Here is a 19,584-nt window from a genome sequence, read left to right as displayed (position 1 = left end):
CCAAGCATTCATAAATAAAAGACCAGACCTGAACAGAAAATTCGAAGTTCAACCACAGAACTCAAGAGAATCATCAAAAGGTAATTAAAAAAGAGGGGAAAAACAACAACAACAACAAAGTTTTTTTTAAGAGACTCAATAAGTTAAAATGATATGTATCCCTATAAGAAAAGAGGTCATTGGCAACTCTTAAAAACTGTTGCTATCACCTAAGCAGCTAGAAGAACTACACTCAGAGGGAACAGTGACAAACTGTATAGGATGAAAGGACAAGACATAAATAGATATATAGAGATATGCATGCATAAATACATATACATGTGTATGTATATATATATATATACATGACTAAAGCTAAAAAAGAAAAGAGGTTATGACTAAAAGAAATGGGAAAAGAAACAAATGGGGGTAAATTTATATGTCACAAAGAAGCTCATGGTGGGAGGGGGGAGAACATCGATACACTGGAAGGGTAAAGAGGTTGGAGATAGGAAATATTCAACTCTTACGTACTTTGAAACTGACCCAAAGAGGGAAGAACAATCCAATCCATTGGGGAAGAGAATAGATTTGCGCCCTATAGGGGAGTAGAAGGGTAAAAAACAGTGGTGGGGAGGGAAGCAATACAAGGGAGGGAGAGGGTGGGGGAGGAATTTTTAAAAAGACTACAGGGGAAAATAAGGGAGGGAATAAGAAGGGAGGGGGGTAGAAAGGGAAATACAAGGGGGACTGATTTAAAGTAAATCACTGGACTAAAAGGTAGAGCTGAAGAAGAAAGGTTAGAATTAGGGAAGGATATCAAAATGCCAGGGAGTCCACAAGTGACAGTCATAACATTGAACGTGAATGGGATGAACTCACCCATAAAACGTAGACGAATAGAAGAATGGATTAGAATCCAAAACCCTACCATATGTTGTCTCCAAGAAACACACATGAGGCGGGTAGACACCCACAAGGTCAGAATTAAAGGATGGAGTAAGACCTTCTGGGCCTCAACTGACAGAAAGAAGGCAGGAGTGGCAATCATGATATCTGATAAAGCCAAAGCAAAAATAGACCTGATCAAAAGGGATAGGGAAGGTAATTATATTTTGTTAAAAGGGACTTTAGATAATGAGGAAATATCACTAATCAACATATATGCACCAAATAATATAGCACCCAAATTTCTAATGGAGAAACTAGGAGAATTGAAGGAAGAAATAGACAGTAAAACCATATTAGTGGGAGACTTGAACCAACCATTATCAAATTTAGATAAATCAAATCAAAAAATAAATAAGAAAGAGGTAAAAGAAGTGAACGAAATCTTGGAAAAATTAGAATTAATAGACATATGGAGAAAAATAAATAGGGATAAAAAGGAATACACCTTCTTCTCAGCACCACATGGCACATTCACAAAGATTGACCATACATTAGGTCACAGAAACATGGCACACAAATGCAGAAAAGCAGAAATAATAAATGCAGCCTTTTCAGACCACAAGGCAATAAAAATAACGATCAGTAATGGTACATGGAAAACCAAATCAAAAACTAATTGGAAACTAAACAATATGATACTCCAAAATCATTTAGTTAGAGAAGAAATCATAGAAACAATTAATAATTTCATCGAGGAAAATGACAATGGCGAGACATCCTTTCAAACCTTTTGGGATGCAGCCAAAGTGGTAATCAGAGGTAAATTCATATCCCTGAGTGCATATATTAACAAACTAGGGAGAGCAGAGATCAATCAATTGGAAATGCAAATAAAAAAACTCGAAAGTGACCAAATTAAAAACCCCCAGCAGAAAACCAAACTAGAAATCCTAAAAATTAAGGGAGAAATTAATAAAATTGAAAGTGATAGGACTATTGATTTAATAAATAAGACAAGAAGCTGGTACTTTGAAAAAACAAACAAAATAGACAAAGTACTGGTCAATCTAATTAAAAAAAGGAAGGAAGAAAAGCAAATTAACAGCATCAAAGATGAAAAGGGGGACATCACCTCTGAGGAAGAGGAAATTAAGGCAATCGTTAAAAATTACTTTGCTCACTTATATGGCAATAAATATACCAATTTAAGTCATATGGATGAATATATACAAAAATACAAACTGCCTAGACTAACAGAAGAGGAAATAGAATTCTTAAATAATCCCATATCAGAAAATGAAATCCAACAGGCCATCAAAGAACTCCCTAAGAAAAAATCCCCAGGGCCTGATGGATTCACCAGTGAATTCTATCAAACATTCAGAGAACAGTTAATCCCAATACTATACAAACTATTTGACATAATAAGCAAAGAGGGAGTTCTACCAAACTCCTTTTATGACACAAACATGGTACTGATTCCAAAACCAGGCAGGTCAAAAACAGAGAAAGAAAACTATAGACCAATCTCCCTAATGAATATAGATGCAAAAATCTTAAATAGGATACTAGCAAAAAGACTTCAGCAAGTGATCAGAAGGGTCATCCACCATGATCAAGTAGGATTTATACCAGGGATGCAGGGCTGGTTCAATATTAGGAAAACCATCCACATAATTGACCACATCAACAAGCAAACCAACAAGAACCACATGATTATCTCAATAGACGCAGAAAAAGCCTTTGATAAAATACAACACTCATTCCTATTAAAAACACTAGAAAGCATAGGAATAGAAGGGTCATTCCTAAAAATAATAAACAGTATATATCTAAAACCATCAGCTAATATCATTTGCAATGGGGATAAACTAGATGCATTCCCAATAAGATCAGGCGTGAAACAAGGATGCCCATTATCACCTCTATTATTTGACATCGTACTAGAAACACTAGCAGTAGCAATTAGAGAAGAAAAAGAAATTGAAGGCATCAAAATAGGCAAGGAGGAGACCAAGTTATCACTCTTTGCAGATGACATGATGGTCTACTTAAAGAATCCTAGAGATTCAACCAAAAAGCTAATTGAAATAATCAACAACTTTAGCAAAGTTGCAGGATACAAAATAAACCCACATAAGTCATCAGCTTTTCTATATATCTCCAACACAGCTCAGCAGCAAAAACTAGAAAGAGAAATCCCATTCAAAATCACCTTAGACAAAATAAAATACCTAGGAATCTACCTCCCGAGAGAAACACAGGAACTATATGAACACAACTACAAAACACTCGCCACACAACTAAAACTAGACTTGAGCAATTGGAAAAACATTAACTGCTCATGGGTAGGACGAGCCAATATAATAAAAATGACCATCCTACCCAAACTTATTTATCTATTTAGTGCCATACCCATGGAACTCCCAAAAAATTTCTTTACTGATTTGGAAAAAACCATAACAAAGTTCATTTCGAATAACAAAAGATCAAGGATATCCAGGGAAATAATGAAAAAAAAAACACTAATGAGGGGGGCCTAGCAGTCCCTGACCTCAAACTATATTACAAAGCAGCAGTCATCAAAACAATTTGGTACTGGCTAAGAGACAGAAAGGAGGATCAGTGGAATAGACTGGGGGCAAGTGACCTCAGCCAGATAGTATATGATAAACCTAAAGATCCCAGGTCTTGGGACAAAAATCCACTATTCGATAAGAACTGCTGGGAAAATTGGAAGACAGTGTGGGAGAGATTAGGAATTGATCAACACCTGACACCCTACACCAAGATAAATTCAAAATGGGTGAAAGACTTAAACATAAAGAAGGAAACCATAAGTAAATTGGGTAAACACAGAATAGTATACATGTCAGACCTTTGGGAAGGGAAAGACTTTAAAACCAAGCAAGACATAGAAAGAGTCACAAAATGTAAAATAAATAATTTCGACTACATCAAATTAAAAGGCTTTTGTACAAACAAAACCAATGTAACTAAAATCAGAAGGAAAACAACAAATTGGGAAAAAATCTTCATAAAAACCTCTGACAAAGGTTTAATTACTCAAATTTATAAAGAGCTAAATCAATTGTACAAAAAATCAAGCCATTCCCCAATTGATAAATGGGCAAGGGACATGGATAGGCAGTTTTCAGATAAAGAAATCAAAACTATTAATAAGCACATGAAGAAGTGCTCCACATCTCTTATAATCAGAGAGATGCAAATCAAAACAACTCTGAGGTATCACCTCACACCTAGCAGATTGGCTAACATAACAGCAAAGGAAAGTAATGAATGCTGGAGGGGATGTGGCAAAGTAGGGACATTAATTCATTGCTGGTGGAGTTGTGAACTGATCCAGCCATTCTGGAGGGCAATTTGGAACTATGCCCAAAGGGCGACAAAAGAATGTCTGCCCTTTGATCCAGCCATAGCACTGCTGGGTTTGTACCCCAAAGAGATAATAAGGAAATAGACTTGTACAAGAATATTCATAGCTGTGCTCTTTGTGGTAGCCAAAAATTGGAAAATGAGGGGATGCCCATCAATTGGGGAATGGCTGAACAAACTGTGGTATATGTTGGTGATGGAATACTATTGTGCTCAAAGGAATAATAAAGTGGAGGAGTTCCATGGAGTCTGGAACAACCTCCAGGAAGTGATGCAGAGCGAGAGGAGCAGAACCAGGAGAACATTGCACACAGAGACTAATACACTGTGGTATAATCGAACGTAATGGACTTCTCCATTAGTAGCGGTGTAATGTCCCTGAACAACTTTCAGGGATCCAGGAGAAAAAAACACTATCCATAAGCAGAGGACAAACTGTGGGAGTAAAAACACCGAGGAAAAGCAACTGCCTGACTACAATGGCTGAGGGGACATGACAGAGGAAAGACTCTGAGCGAACACTCTGATGCAAATCCTAACAACATGACAATGGGTTCGAGTCAAGAACACATATGGTACCAGTGGAATTATGCGTCGGCCATGGGGGGTGGGAGGGAGGAAAAGAAAATGATCTTTGTCTTTAATGAAAAATGCATGGAAATGATCAAATAAAATACTATAAAATTAAAAAAAAATTTAAATACAACACACAATGATAGCAACAATGTAAATGGAAAGAACAACCATAAAAAATGAATGTTGCAAAATTATGGAGAGTAATCCTGGTTCAAAAGAAGAGATTCAAAGAGGCATTCCCACACTAAAGCTTTACAGAAGTGGGAGGTCCACAAATGTTGCACATTAAACATATTTCAAACTTTTTCAGTTTGCTGATTAAAAAAAAAAAAGATTGTGTTGGCAAATATGAAACAATCAGTTCTCTGAGGAAAACAAATGTCCATTGGGCACACTTTGAAGTTGAATCTGCATTTTTAACATTTTCTCTGTTGCTTTCTTCAGTCTAGACAGTCAACAAAACAATCAATCAGACCCTAATGTGTAGCTTTTGCTGATTTTCAGATATAAATGTTCACACGGAACATTTAACAATTGGCTCCCAGTCAAATTGTCTCTAGGACACCCCGTGGGTAACAAGTGGTGTCTCAATGTCTACTTAAGTTTCCGGAAGCACCTTGCAGGCATTGTGTCATTTGATCCAAGAGACAACAAAGAACCTCTGAATGTTTTAGAGCAGAAGGAAAGCACATGGTCAGATCTGTAACTTGGGAGGGCTATGTGAACAGAGGTTAAGTTGGAAAGGTGGAAGACTAGAGATGGGGAGACCAGTTAGGAGGCTCACAGTAGACCAGACAAGAGGTGGTGGCTGTCTGAACTAGAGTCGGGGCAGTAGCAATAGAAAGAAAGGGATAAAGGGAAGCCATATTTAGGGGGATAGAAAGACAGGTCTTGACATCTGGTGGGGTGTAGGGGTTGAGGACATGGGAAAATCTTTGGAACCTCGATGCCATCTTGATTGTCTTCCCAGGAATGTGCTGATGCCAAAACAGACTGGTTCCAGTACCCCAAACAGCCTCTGCCCACTTGGTGCCCAGTATTCCCAACTCCATGTCACTGCCCAGAGTAATCTTGGCTGTCATCCTAAGGGAGACAGGGAACTGGGGAGCAGGTTAAGGAAAAGGCTGGGACAGCATTGATTTAGGCTGGAGAGTATCTTTGGGGTCATCTAGTCCAACATCTAGATTTTACACAAGAGAAAACTGAGGCCTGGGAAAATTAAAGTCTCATGGTGGCAGATCCAAGACTCATACCCAAGTCCTCAGACCCCAGATTCAGTGCTCATCCTGTACCCTGCTGTGCCACATTCCCGTTCAGATGGAGATCATGGGAGCAAAGACCTCAATCAGTTTCTCAACAAAGTTTTAATTGTCTACTGTGTGCCAGGTATTGAGCTAGATGATGGGAATACAAAGAAAAAGAAAACAGTCCTTTCCCTCAAAGAACTTACATTCTATTGCTGGAAGAGGTCTTAGGAGAGAGATCATCTGGTCCAACTCTTGTTTTAAAGAAGAGGATGTGGGGAACATCCTGGTAAACATGGCGGCAGTGTAGACACAGGACTCTTCCTCTCCTCACCACCTACCAATAAAGACTACTTCAAAAGGCCAAAAAAACCAAATTCATATGAACAAAGGAACTCTACAGTAGGGTGCAGCATTGAAGATATGTGGGACTTGGGCATTTCCACACTATAAGGGGATGAAAAATCTTCTACCAAAACACAAGCTGATCAACCCTCCCCCACCCCACCTACGGAGCCAGAGTAAGAGCCAGTGTGCTAGAATCAGTAAGTGAGTGAGGGGCACCTCTAGAGCAATCAAGGGGCACCTCTAGATCCTTGGAAGCTGACTAAGACCACCAAAGACCTAACCCTGAGAGCAGCTAGACTTGAGACCCCAGCAGCTAAAGAGTGCAGGCCTTGGGCGCCCCTTTGGAGATAGCATGAAGAAGGGCAGTAAACAGTAAAAGCTCCAAAGACTCAAGAGGTGGTCTCAGGCAAAAATCATGCTCCTTTGCTCCATAAACAGAGAGCCTGCCCTCCTCACTCAGACTTCTGACTGGAAAGGGAAGGAAAAACCACCATAGTGATGGCAAAAAACACCCAGGAAAAACAACTTCCCAACACCAAGAAAAACAAGAAGAAGGTATTGACCCTGGATAATTTTTATGGAGGAAAAATCCAGACTACAGAGGAAATAGCAGAATAGGACATACAAATAAATACATCCAAACCTTCCCCCAAAATGGAAATTGACCACAAGCTCTTGAAAAATTTAAATCGGAACTTATCAAAAAGATGGAAGGATTTTGGCAAGAAAAGTGGGAAATAGTTCAAAAAGAAAGTAACAGTTTAAAGGACAGGAACTCCCAATTGGAGAAACAGCTGGAAGTCACCAAAATCAGGATAGACCAAACTGAAAAGGAAAATCAAAATATTATAGCAGAAAACCAGTCCTTAAAGACCAGAATTAGGCAATTGAAAGCCAACGATCTTTCAAAACAGAAAGAATTAATAAAGCAAAGTCAAAAAACTGACAAAATAGAAGGAAACATGAAATATCTCACTGAGAAGATGATAGATCAGGAAAACTGGTCTCAAAGAGACAATTTGAGAATCATTGGTCTACCTGAAAACCCAGAAATAAACAGAAATGTTGACATCATACTACAAGAAATTATTCAAGAAAGCTGCCCTGATGTTCTTGAACAAGGGGACAAAATAGACATTGAAAGAGTTCATAGAACACCCCCTATACTAAATCCTCAAAAGACAACCCCCAGGAATGTAATTGCCAAATTCAAGAGCTTCCAAGCTAAGGAGAAAATTTTACAAGAAGTCAAAAAGAGACAATTCAGATATCAAGGAGCACCAATCAGGATTACACAAGATCTGGCAGCTTTCACACTAAAGGACCAAAAGGCTTGGAATATGATATTCAGAAAGGCAAGAGAACTGGGTTTTCAACCAAGGATCACCTACTCATCAAAACTGACTATATACTTCCAGGGGAAAGTATAGGCATTCAACAAAACATAAGATTTCCAAGTATTTGTAAAGAAAAGACCAGAACTAAGTGGAAAATTTGATATCCAAACACAAAAATCAAGAGAGACATGAAAAGGTAAATAAGAGAGGGGAAAGGGAAAATGTTTTTTAATTTAAATTTTCTTCTTTAAGGGCTTCAATAAGATCAAATTGTTTATATTAATACATGGAACATGTTATTTGTAACTCTCAAAAATTATATTCACTATTATAGTAATTAGAAGAATTATTCACAGGTAGAGACTTGGGTAATAAATGGTCTAAGATGATATGCAAAAAAGAAAAAGGGAGGGGGGAATAGAAGATGACACCAAGGGAAACTTGAAGGAATAAGATAAATAGGATAATCTATATGACACAAAGAGGCACATGGGAAGGAGAGGGGAAGAATACTATTATAAGGAGAGGAAGAAAGTGCTAACAGGTAATGCTTAAACCTTACTCTCAGTGAAATCAATTCTGAGAGGGAAGAGCATCTATATCCATTGGGGTACTGAATTCTATCTTACCTACAGGGAAAGTGAGAAGGGAAAAACCAGTGGGGAGAGTGGGGTGGGGAGTAAAAAAGAGGAAGTGGGTTCAGAGAAGAGAAGGGATTTGTCCAAGATCACACAGCTCAGAACCAGAATTTGAACTCAGTTCCCTCTGACTACAAAGCCAGTGGTCTAGAAGAAGTGTGATGGGAGCTCAAGGGAGAAATGGCTGACAGAGATTTGGATTTACAAGTCTTTCTCACCAAGCTCCCCCATCCTTTCACTTTGTGGGATGAGTAAAGGGATGGAGGATTACAGCCAACAGATGTGAACTTCTCGGATCAGATGTGGAAAGAATAGAAACAGCTGCAAGTGCTGGCTGAGGAACCCATTTCGTGCCCAGGAGAGGAAGTAGAGACACTTATGGCCAGAACCATCCCAGGAGAGGGGTGGAGAAACAATCATGACCCTAATCCTTCTTAGTATATTTTCTGCATTTGACACTAATGGCCATCCTCTACTTGATACACTATTCTTTCCCTCTGGATTTTTGTGCCCCTGCTTTCCCCTAAGCCACCTATCTTTCTGACCTCTGGTCCTCAGGCTCCTTCCCTGGCTTATCATTCATATTTGCCTAACAGCAACTAACTATATTGGGACCCCAGGGTTCTGTCCTGGGGCCTGTTCACTTTTCTCTCTGAACTATCTCACTTAGTAACCTCAATCATCAGCTTTCATGGATTTTACTCTCATCTCCATACAAATGACTCCTGGATCCATACATCCAGCCCTTGTCTCTCTCCTGAGCGTCACCCAGCACCAAATGTCAATTAGAAATTTCTACCTGGATGTCTTGGAGACATCTCATACTCACTATATCCACAACTGGACTCATTCTCCTTCTCCTGAAACATGACTTCATTTCAAAATTCCCTACTCTGTTGAAGGTAGGATCACATAATCCTTGCCCCCTTCCTCAGCCACCATGTCTTACTGCTCCTACCTCCACAATGTTGCTCACCCTTTTTCTGTGCTCACTCCATTAGCTACAACCCAAATTGTGGCCCTCACGTGTCTTGCCTAGAATATTGTAATGACCTCCTAATTGGCCTCCCATACTCAAGTCTCTTCCCCACTTCGGGCCATCAGTGAATCAACAAGTATGGACATATACTGGCCCTCATCTACCTTTCTGGCCCTGTCGGACACTATTTCCCCTCCCACTCTCTGCAATCTGTCCAAATTGGCCTTCTCTCTTCTCTCTACACCACACTCCATCCCCCATCTCTATGCTTTCAACCTGGTCTTCCTCCATGCTGGAAATGCATCTCCTTCTCACCTTATATTGAGCTACTCTGTCTATATTTGATCTCTTTATGCATGTACTTGTTGTTCCCTCCATTAGAATGTAAGCCCCTTGTGAGTAGGGATTCTTTCATGCTTTGAACTTAGACTCACTCAGAGCCTGGCACAGAGAACCCTTGTTAATTCATTGATTCATCCCTCTGGGGCTGGTCTTTGTTTTCTTGGTCTGGCACAAGAGTCCCACAACTCTGCCAGCAGGGGGCATGCACTCATTCAGCATTGACTTCAGAATAAATCAAAGGATGGTAAAATTTAGAGTTCAAAAGTGGGTAGACAGAGTTAGAGTCTCCAAATCTCCTCAGCTGGAGGGGACCTCAGAGTCCTGTATCTGAACAGGAAATCCCCCACACACAAATTCCTAAATTAGCCTTTGCTTAAAGACTTCCAACGATCTTCAGGCAGTCCATCCCACTCTTGGACAATTCTAATCGATGGAAAATCTTTCCTGACACCAAGCCAAAATTTTCATTCATCTTTGCACCTTCTCCCCATTGCACCTGGTCCTGCCGTTCAAAGAGCAGTATGGGCTGACAGAAAGGTCACTGCATTAGGCATTAGAGGATTGGGATTGAATCCAGGTACTGCCACTCAGCACCTGTTATTGCTTCAGCCTTCATGATTTCATGCAAGTCTTTCCATGTTTTTTCTAAAATTAACCTATTCATCATTTCTCATGGCACCGTATTAGCCCATCGCAATCATACACCACAACTGGTTTAGCCATTCCCCAGTTGATGGACATCCCTTCAGTTTCCCGTTCTTGACCACAGAGAAAGCCAATATAAATAGTTTAAAATATATAGGTTCTTTCCCTTTTACCTTGATCACCTGGGAACCAGACCCAATAGTGGTATTGCTGGGTCACAGAGTATATACATAGTTCTATAACTCTGGGCATAATTCCAGATTGCTCTCCAAAATGACTATTTCCTCCAACAGCATATCAGTGTCCCCATTTTTCCACATCCCCTCTGATATTTGTCATTTTCCCCTTCTATCATTTCAGCCAATATGAGAGGTGTGAGATGAGATCTCAGAGTTGTTTTAATTTGCATTTCTTCTCTAATCTTTCATATGGCAAGACATGGCAATATATGGCTTCATCCAGATACTTCCTGTTCATATCCTTTGATCATTTATCAATTGGGGAATGACTCAGATTCTTATAAATTTGACAGAGTTCTTGCAATACTTGAGATATGAGATCTTTATCTGAGAAATTGTCTTTATACTATATTACTGTAATAATTTACTTTTAATTTTGTGTTGTATGTCTGCTCTGTTCCACTGATCCACCTTACAATTTCTAAGTCAATACCAGATAGTTTTGAGAATCACCTCCTTATGACACAATCTAATTTCTGGCACTGATAGACTCTTTCCTTAACATTTTTTTTTCATTAATTCCTTTGATATCCCTGGCCTTTTGTTCTTCCAAATAAAAATTTTTCCCAATTTTCTGATTCCCTTCTAATCTTGGCTATGTTGATTTTATTTGTACAAAATCTTTTAAAGTTAATATAATCAAAATTATCCATTTTAAATCTCAGAATCCTCTCTATCTCTTGTTAATTTATAAGTTCTTTTCTTGTCCATAAATCTGATAGGTAATATGTTCCCTGTTCTAGATCATGTATTCATTTTGATCTTACCTTGGTAAACAGTGTAAGATATTGGTCTATACCTAGTTTCTACCAGACTTTTTTCCAGTGTTTTCAAAAATTTTTACCAAATATTGAATTCTTAGCCCAAAAGCTTGGGTCTTTACATTTGTCAAACACAAAGTTATTATAATCATTAGCTATTATGTATTGCATGTTTACTCTGTTCCATGGATCCACCTTTCAATTTCTTAGCCAGTACCAGATGGTTTGGAGAATTACCTCCTAATGATACAGTCTAAGATCTGGTCCTGCTAGACCTCCTTCCTTTATATTTTTCCCATTAATTCCTTTGATATTCTTGATCTTTTGTTCTTCCAAATTAATTTTGTCATTTTTTTTTCTAGCTCAATAAAATTATTTTTTGGCAACTTAATTGGGAAGGCATTGAATGAGCAGATCAGGTAGAATTGTCGTTTTAGTATATTGGCTCTGCCCACTCATGAATAATTCATATTTTTCTAATTATTTAAATCTAACTTTATTTGTATAAAAAGTGTTTTGCGATTATGTTAGTTCCTGGGTATGTCTTGGCAAATATCTTGCCCCAGGTATTGTATTCTGTCTTTGGTTGTTGTTTTTTTATTGTAAAAAATTAATTAATTAATTAATTTAGAATATTTTTCCATGGTTATATGAATCATGTTCTTTCCCTCCCCCCCACCGGCCAATGAGCAATTCTTTTACATGCGTCATTGATCAAGATCTATTTCCATAGTATTAATATCTGCATTAGGGTGATCTCTTAGAGTCTACATCCCCAATCATATCCCCTAGACCCATGTAATCAAGCAGTTGTTTTTCTTCTGTGTTTCTGTGTTTCTACTCCCACAGTTCTTTCTCTGGATGTGGATAGTGTTCTTTCTCATAATCTCATAATTCCCTCAGAATTGTCCTGGATTATTGCATTGCTGCTAGTAGAGAAATTGTCTCTGGTTGTTTTAAACAGTGTATCTTACTATTTCTTCTTTCAGGACTTTGTAGGTGATATATAGAAAAGTGCTGATAATTTATGTTGGTTTATTTTATATTCTGCTACTTTACTAAAATTTTTATTGTTTCAACTAGCCTTTTAGTTGAATCTCTAGGATTTTCCAAGTATACCATCATACTGTCTACAAAAGAGGTAGTTTTATTGCCTCACTTCCTATTCTGATTCCCTCCATTTCTTTTTCTTCCTTTGATATTACTAGCATTTCTTTAGTAACATTTCAGTTTTGAATAGTAGTTGGTGATAATGGGCATCCCTGTTTCACTCCTGTTCTTATTGGAGCTTCTAGCTTATACCTGTTCAAAAGAATGCTTGCTGGTGGTTTTAGGTAGATGTTTCTTATCATTTAAAGGAAAAATCCATTTCAAGTGCTTTCAGGTGTTTTTTTTTTTTAACACAAATGAATGTTGTATTTTGTCAAAAGCTTTTCCTGCATCTATTGATATAATTGCATGTTTGTTGTTGCTTTTGTTATTGATATAATCAATTATGTTAATCGTTTTCCTTATATTTAATCATCCCTGTATAAATCCCACTTGGTCACAATATATACTCTTTGTAATATATTATTGTAGTCTCTTAGCTGGTGTTTTATTTAGGATGTTTGCATCCATATTCCTTAGGGAAATTGATGTGTAATTTCCTTTCTGTCTTTGCTTCCCAGTTTAGGTATTAGCATCATATTTATTCCATAAAAGGAGTTTAAAGGTGTTGGGGGGGGGTGAGGTGAACCTCTGGGTTTGGGACAGGTACCCTTAGCAAGAATGCAAGACTCCAAAACTTAGCTTAAAATAAAAAGAGAAATTTATTAATTTAGAGAGTAATGTTGAAACGTTGGGAGACAGACTAAAGGATGGGCACTGCCTCCTCAGGGGAAGGATTCTGGGATTTTTTTATGCCCTATTGACAACAGGTGCTATGTGACTTGGAGAAGGGCTAGTGATGACATGAATTTAGCCAGAAGTGGGGGTGTTGGTCACCTGACTGGGGCTAGAATGATGTTTGTGGTCCTGAAGAGACAGGGTTTGGCTGGGCATAGTTTAGGGGACAAGTAGATGTCCTAGATGACAACCTGATGGATTCAGAGCATAACCAGAAGATGTATATCTGTGTCCATCTTGAAATCTAGGGGAGAATCCAAGGGGAATATTTCTCTCAGGGACCTTTTCTTATCACGAGTCTTGAAGGCCTAAAGTCACCTTTTCCTCAGCATCACAAGAATAACAAGGAAGGAAAGGAATTTTCCTGCTCTCTGTTTGACCCAAAATCTTCTGGAGTTTGGGGTGTCCAAAAAGGGAAACCCCAAGTCCCATGCCAGTAGGATTCCTTCCTTACCTATTATTCACATTCAGAATTATGATTACTAGTTATATATTTCCCTCCATCCCATTTTCCCTCACTATTTATTCTTCCCTCCTTCTCTCTTTACCCTATCCTTCCTCCAAAGTCTACTTTTCTTCTGACCACTTACTCCATAATCTGTGTGCATTTCTCAGCGTCCTTCCCTTGTCCTTTCTCCTCACCCTTCCATTTCTCTTTCGGTTAAGAAGACTTATATACCCTACTAGATGTATTTGTCATTTTGTCTTTAACCCAGTTGCTGAGAATAAGGTTGTAGTACAAGCAGCCCTTTACCTCCTCTTCACTTCTACTGTAACAGTTCTGCCATTCATGCATCTTTTATATGAGATAATTACTCCATTTTACCTCTCCTTAATGAAATTTATTTTTTAGGATCATCCCATCATAGTCAACTCAACCCCAAGCCTTCTATCTGTGTATGGGTCTTTCAAACTGTCTTAGTAATGATATCATTCCGAAGATTTACAGATAATGTTTTCCCATATAAGAAGTAAACAGTTTGGCCTCATTAAATCCTTCTCAAATTGATCTTTCATGTTTACCTTTTTATGTTCCTCCTGATTCTTGTAGGTCAAATTTTCCATTCACTTCTGCTCTTTTCCTCAAGAATATCGGAAAGCCCTAACTTCAGCACAATTTTCCTTAATAATTTCTTGAAATATAGTATCTAGACTCCTTTTTTGATCATAACTTTCAGGTAGTCCAACAATCCTTAAGTTGTCTCTTTTCAATCTATTATCCAGGTCAGATATTTTACATTCTCTTCTATTTTTCACTCTTTTGATCTTGTTTGATTATTTCTTGGTATTTCATGAAGTCATTAACTTCCACTTGCCCAATTCTAATTTTTAAGGAGTTATTTTCTTATGTGAGTCTTTGCTTTTTCCACCCACAATTTTCTTGACTTTCTTGTATTACTTTTATCCCCCTCCCCGTTTTTCCTCAATTTCTCTTGCTTGTCTATTAAAAGTTTTTTAAAGCTTTTCCAAGAGCTCTTTTGGAGCTCGTGACTGATTTTTAACAGCCCATTTCTTAGCTCTTAACTTTATATTTGGGTCAGACCCTGCTCCTGGGCTATGGGGATTAATGTCTCAGGCTGTTATTTTCTGAGCTCTATCTAGGGTCCTGTGACCTCTTGGTCTGATTTCTATAATTTAAGGCCAGGTGTGATCACTGCCCCTCCAGCTCCTGTTTTGGTCTAGGAGTGGCCTCAGGTGTTCACCCCTGAGCTGTATGTGCCCAAGGACCCCAGAATCTCTGCCACCACAAACCTCCCTACAGTCCAGTTGCACGCCCTTCTGCCCCAGAACTGAAACCAGGGACACTGCTCTCTTGGAGTGGCCACAGACAGCAGGGCACTCACCTTGACCTGTTCCTTGCTCCTCCTCACCTGCAGCCACCTTCTGTGACCAACTGTGTCTGGCCAGCTCACCTGCACCCTGTGGGAGGCCCCTCCCTGCTCCCAACCTTCTCCTTATCAGCCACCCAACCCCTACCTAGCCTGTGGGGTGAAAGTTCAAGTTTGAAAGCATAGTCTGGGGCAGATCCAACTGCCCTCAGGGATTGTTGTTTGTTGACTTTGGGGATCTGCCCAGAGGAGAGGTATTGGCACTTCAATCAGGCCAACCCCCTGCCCCAGAGCTTCCTGGGGCCCTCCCAAGTAGGCTTAGGTCAGTAACTGCTTTATCCACTGTTTTCTAGATTTCTGAGGCTCTAAAGTTTACTTAGAGGCATTATTTTCAATTATTCGGGGAGGAATTTGGGGGAGAACTAGATAATTCTTCTCCCTCTAGCTTCCCACAATCCTCCTGTTCATTGAAATTATTCCTGGGCAAAAGAAAAGGGGCAGTTTTCCATGACTGCTCTCCAAATTGAGATTGGACCATTCACATGAAATGGGCTTAACAGGTGTGGCTCTTGGAAGTCAACACAAAGAATCTGGAACAGAGAATGATACAGGGCATGGAACATTGACCTTGGAACTATCCAAGGCATGGAACTCAGAATTTGGAACCTAGAACATGGGGTATAACACCTGAACCCTGGAATTGGATAGGGCAAAAGATCTGGAACTTGGAACCTGACAATACATAGGCATAGAACCTGCAACATAGGACCTAGAAATACATGGAATGGGACTTGGAACTTGGAGCCTAGAAGCGCATGAGGCATGGAATTCGGAAATTAGAGCATACAGGGCTTAGAGCTCAGAGTGTACAACTTGAACCTGGGATTTTATTGGTCTTTATAGACTACAGAAATTCGAAATTCCTTCTCTGCTCAGAAGAGACCCCCCCAGCATTGCTGGCCTGTAAAGAATCAGTAACCATTGCGATTCAGGCCCCCGTGTGAGAAAATTCTTTCCGGTTCTGGGGACTCCTGGGGGCTAGAGAGTAAATAGTCCTCTCCCTGTGCCCGAGTTCTAATCAGCGGAGTGCAATATGGCTAAAACATCCATTCTGGCCCCTGGAAGGAACTTGGCCCACAGCATGAAGGAATTCCAAGGTGGGTGGGTGAGCACACTTGGGAGACATCTCCTTGTCACTCTTCAGCTCCCACCCTTTGTGTGTGGGCCTTAGTTTCTTCTGCCCTTATCTCGCTGGTCCAATTCCTGGGTAACACAAGGGGGGCAGAGGAATTCTTGGTCATGAGGCCAAGTGGGGCCAGTAATCAGATAGCCCAGCCCTTCTCACTAGAGCTCTGCCAAAGGACCCAAAGGAGAGGGGCCCAGTCCACACCCCACTCCAGCTAAAAGAAAGGCCCCACCAGCTACAACAGGGACGTTCCCATACCCAGCAGGCCCCAGGCTCATCTTCTGGTCTGAGCCCGGCAGGGGATCAGCAGAACTGCTCAATGCTCCCAGTTTGTTCTAAGGTTTACAGATGAGAACTGGAGGTCCCAAGAGGTCAGATGACCAGCCCCAAAGCATCCAGCCTTAAGGCAGCAGCAGGACAAGGCCTTGAACGCCCTCCTCTTGGGTTCTTCCTTTGGAAAACCGGGGGGTCTGGCCGGATAATCTCTCGGCCCCCTTCTAGAATTTACAGTGTGACCTTTAGCATCCTGATAAGGATAAGGCCTGGCCCTGAGATTTCATTCGGTGCCTGTCATCTGCCGTCCACAATCCAACTTGCACCCTGTGCGAGAAGCCTGGGGGAGGGCATGGATATCATCTTGAAGCCCCCAGAGGAGAAGGGAACACACCACCACTCAAACTCCAAAAATAAGGGTTTGTGGCCCTTTGAAAACTCTTTATTATAAAGATATATTTATACAGGACAAAATTACAAACAGGAATTGGCATGACCATTGCCAGGAGGAGACGCCACCTCAAGGAAAAAGGATTTCATCTTTGCATAAATTAGAAGACCAACCAACTACTTACTACCATGGGCAATGGGATCAGGTAGGCCCCAGCTGTCCCCCTTCTAGGCCCTCTACCCTTCCAGCCTGGGATTTGTGCCTGGACCACCAGTCCTGGGAGGGTGGCGGATCCAGATTTGGCCTCATGTGAACAAAGCGCTTCAGCCACTACAGCACGAGGCTGGAGGTGAGTGGGATGGGAAGGTCCAGCTAAATGGGAGAAAGGGAGGACCCGAGTCAGGTTCTCAGGCCTGGTGCTGTGGGAAGCTGCAATATAGTGGGGAAAAGTGCTGAATTGGGAGCCACAAGACCAGAGTTCAAGTCTTGACTCTGCCACTTGATACCTGTGTGACCTTGGGTAAGTCATGAAATCTCTATGGACCGTGGTTGCCCACCTTCCCAAGATAAGGGAGTTGGACTAGACAAGCTCTCCAGGGCCAACTGAGGTCTAAATCTTAGTATATGGGCACTGGGCCAGAATGGTATCCAGCTCTCTTATGTCCCCACCCCAGGCCACTACTTTAGCTGTTGCAGGAGATGAAAACCAGCCGAGATGGATCCAAGTCACCCAAAGTGAAGGGACATTTGGGGGGAACCATTGTGTGTCACTGGGTGGGAGGCAGGGAGTGGTACAGCTCCCTTCCAAAAAGCAGGCAGTTCATAGCTAATTCTCCCTCTCTCCGTCCCAGATTTGGCTCCCCTCACTTCCTTCTTGGCCTCAGTTTCTCCTTGTAGGAGATGTGATGGGGATGGGGTGGACTAGAGCTCTCTAAGCAACTTTCTAAGCCTGAAATGCTAGGATTCTCAGCACCCTGGTGCGGGTGAGGCCCTTATCTCCATGGTAGCCTCCCATTTTATGGGCTACCCCAACCTCAGGTTGGGAGTGCGGATAGCAAGGAGTCACTGGCCAGAATCTCACTTGAAAATGGGGGAAATGGGGTGAGGAGCATTAGGGTCTGCCTTTGAACCCCAGCCTCATTTCTGTAGCAGGCACTGAGCACCTCAAATCAGAGACGGGACACTGGAACAAAGGCAATGCACCCACAATCCCCAGAACAGTGGGGGAAACTAACCTCACTATATTCCCAGAATTTCAGAGCCAGGAGCAATGTTGGGGGCCATCTAGTCCAACCCAATAGGAATTCCCTCTGCACCCTCCCTGGTAAGCAGTTGTTCAATCTCTGTTGGACTACTTGTAGTGACAGGGAACTCACTACCTCCAAAGGCAATCCATTCCACTTTAGGCCAGCTATAATGATTAGGCTGTTTTTTTCTTACAAGGAACCCAGACCTGCCTCAATGGGACCTTCACTTATTGCTTTATTTTGACTCCTCTGGGACCAAGTAGCACAAGCCCAATAATTCTCCATTTACTTTTGGAAGTTAATAAAGAATAAATAAAAATCTTCCCTCCCCATAAAGCACTCTTGCACAAAATAGCTCTCTTCTTCTTTTTCTTCTTCTTCCCTGCCTATGTGTGTGTACGTGTGGACTTCTAGACTTTATATCGCTTCTGAAATCACAAAATGGTAGAAGGAAGAAATATACACCAGAGACCATACGCCAGAGGGAAATGGAGACATAGTAAGACTTCACAGGGGGCTCCCCTCTCCCAACATCTAAGAAAGTGCTTCAAAGGACCCCTTCTCCCTTGGGGAGGGGACAAAAATTTCAATTGTCTCCAGCACTGAAAGGTGGCAGAGACACACTGGCGGTCTCCCCACTCCCAACAAAGGATCTCGGTTATCTTCACTAGGAACCCAGCCCCCCCCCAATCCAAAGGCACAACATCAATGGGAGCCCACCGTCCACAGATCTCTAGTCGTCCCCCTGCCAATATCCCACTTGGAAGGCTCTGCTGGTTCTTCTCTCCCCCTCGAGCTCCCCGTTCAGAAACCCTTGAGTGCAGGGCGAATCCGAGAGGAAGTAACTGGGACCTCTGGATCACTGGGTGAAGAGGGGCCAGCAGGACATTTGGAAGGTGGCCTGGAGGGGGGCAGAGAAGGGGATGAAAGCCTTCTCCAACTCCTCAGTGCTGGGGCCCCAGATGTAATAGGGGGTGGGGGTGAGGAGGATGGACAGAAATGGGGAGACTCTGAGAAAGAAAGGGGTCCAGGCCAGCTCCATCCAGGCAGCAGTGTGAGAAAGCCGATGTGTGGGAGGGGTCTGGCCCATCTGTGGGTGGGAAAAGCCATCCATCTTCTGGGAGCAGACCATGGACTGAAGACAGGGGCCTTTGGAGGCCTTAATAGCCCTAGGAACAAACACCAACAGAAGAGAAAGGTCACAAGGGTGATCTGGCTCCCAGTTCTCCCCGGGGCTGAGACAGGGACACACACATACATATTCTCTCTCTCTCTCTCTCTCTCCCCCTCCCTCTCTCTCTCCCCCTCTCTCTCTCTCCCTCCCTCTCTCCCTCTCTCTCCGTCTCTCTCTCTCCCTCCCTCTCTCTCCTCCTCTCTCTGTCTCTCTCTCTCCCTC

The 19,584-nt window shown here is 41.4% G+C and overlaps 1 protein-coding gene across 1 annotated transcript in view; it reads right to left on the bottom strand.

Moving 5' to 3' along the window:
- Positions 1-16,956: 16,956 nt before the first annotated feature.
- APLN (apelin) overlaps positions 16,957-19,584 on the bottom strand; it is a 17,111-nt gene continuing 14,483 nt past the window's right edge. The window contains exon 3 of the mRNA XM_056809725.1: positions 16,957-19,357. The gene's annotated coding sequence lies outside the window, so the exon portion shown is untranslated. The remainder of the gene's footprint in view (positions 19,358-19,584) is intronic.

This window comes from Monodelphis domestica, chromosome X (genome assembly GCF_027887165.1).
Source record: "Monodelphis domestica isolate mMonDom1 chromosome X, mMonDom1.pri, whole genome shotgun sequence".
NCBI classification, from domain to species: Eukaryota; Metazoa; Chordata; class Mammalia; order Didelphimorphia; family Didelphidae; genus Monodelphis; species Monodelphis domestica.
This window is presented reverse-complemented; position numbering and strand designations above follow the sequence as displayed.